The sequence below is a fragment of the Mustela nigripes genome, chromosome 13 (assembly GCF_022355385.1).
Source record: "Mustela nigripes isolate SB6536 chromosome 13, MUSNIG.SB6536, whole genome shotgun sequence".
Taxonomy (NCBI): domain Eukaryota; kingdom Metazoa; phylum Chordata; class Mammalia; order Carnivora; family Mustelidae; genus Mustela; species Mustela nigripes.
The window spans coordinates 16300438-16302542 of record NC_081569.1 but is presented as its reverse complement, the minus strand read 5'-3'; positions in this window follow the sequence as shown (position 1 = coordinate 16302542).

Here is a 2105-nt window from a genome sequence, read left to right as displayed (position 1 = left end):
GCAGAGAGCCCGATGCGGGACTCGATCCCAGGACCCTGAGATCATGACCTGAGCCGAAGGCAGCGGCTTAACCACTGAGCCACCCCGGCGCCCCTGCCCCGAGTTTCTTTGAAAAAAAAAAAAAAAAAAAAAAGGATCATATTCAGACTCTAAGTGAATTGCTAGTGTTTTCCATTGTCTGGCTAGAAAGTTTTTTTCTGTTGGAAAGTTCAGAGCCGTAGATCCTTTGCGATGTCTTTCTAAGGGCTTGTGGTGATGTACTGGGCCCTGATCTAATAGTCTTCAGGCAAGCAGCTTCCTGCTCAGAGACTGTTTAAATCTTTTCCCTGCTTATTCCTTGAACCCCTGGCCGGAGCTTCCAAGGCGAGCATTCTTGGCTTGGGGTTCAGACTCCAGTTACAGAAGTTAACAGTTTTTCTGAAGAGAGAAAACGTGCCACTGCTAATCATGAAGAAAATGCTATGGGTCTGGATTCTAACAGAACGTTGAGAAGCATGGAAGGAAGAAAAAAGAGAGAAAACAGGAAGTATAGAAAATTTAGTTGACCTTCTTCTGCAGAGTGGGGTCAGTGTTGGGCTGGAAAGTGGCTTTGTTAATGGTCTCAAGGCAGGGATGCCTGGCGGCTGTTGAGAATGAGGCCATAGGGCTTGTTTTCTCATTTGAAAACAGGCACTGGATCCCAAAGATTTCTATTCAAAATGTAAGCTAGAATGAATTTACTAATGAAGAACTTACCATGCTAAGTTGGGAGGGATTTAAACAAATTAAGAATTAAAAACACACTGTGTGTGTGTGTGTGTATAAATATACATATAAATATATATATAAAATAAGTTTTATATATGTATGTTTGTATGCTCACATACATAGGTGTGTGTGTGTGTGTGTGTGTACCCCAGTGTCAATCCTTGATGCTGCGTGTGTGTGTTTCATTAAAGGAGCGTAGATTTGGAGCCTGGGCTATTATTTCCAGTGACTTACAGCCTCAGGGGCAGCAGTGAAATGGAAAAGAGCAGGGCAGCCTGCTCTCGCAGAGAGGCTCACTGCCTCTGAAAGGTCATGTCATGTTTCCTGGCAATTGACTCAATGGGTTTGGATTCTACAGCATAAGGTCAGGCTGTTTCCGCTTTGCCTGTGTGTCCCAAGGAGCGTGCCTTCCAGCTGTGTTCACACTGACCTCATTATGCAGCCCTGGCCGTGAGTCTGGCATGGACTCCCTGTGACTTCCACCTGCTCAGGGCTGCCTGGCTCCCACCACCCGTGCCTCTGCCCCGGGAGCAGGGTTGGCTGTGGATGCCCCCCTCCTCTGCTTGGGAAGGCTGACCCTTCCCCTGGCAAAGACCACCTGCATGCTGCTGAACAGGAAAGGGAGTGTGAGGCTATGCTGCTGGGTGCGGGGACTATTTCCCCTCCTGACAGGAGTGGGGGGATGGAGGGAAGAAGAGGGGCCTGGGCATCTCAGAATGCGGTCACATGAACAGAGGGACCCACCACGACCAAAAAAGATTTCCAAAATTCTTCAACTCCAGATCAAGTCTGCGAGCTCCCTTTGAGCAACAAAGTGGTAATTTTCTTGAATTGACTGCCTTTGGATACCTCCTGCCTACAAAAGATTCTCTGAGTAACTTCCAAGGGAATTACAATACTTTTTAAAAAATTGATTTATATGAGACAGAGCAAGTGAGATCGTGACCGTGAGCAGGAGGAGGGGGGAGGTCACAGGCGGAGGAGGAGGCAGAGGCAGAGGCAGAAGCAGGTTCCCCGCTGAGCAGAGAGCCCGACACGGGGCTCCATCCCAGGACCCTAAGATTAGAACCTGAGCTGAAGTCAGATACTTAACCAACTGAGCCACCCAGGCATCCCTGGAATTACAATACTTTTATTTATTTATTTATTATTATTTTTAAAAGATTTTTATTTATTTGAGAGGGACCAGAAGAAGAAAAAGAGAGAGAGCATGCACAGAAGTGAGGGGGAGAGGGAGACGGAGAAGCACACTCCCTGCGAGCAGGGAGCCTGATGCAGGGCTTGACCCCCAGGACCCTGAGATCATGACCCGAGCCGAAGGCAGGCAGGTAACTGACTGAGTCACTCAGGTGCCCTGA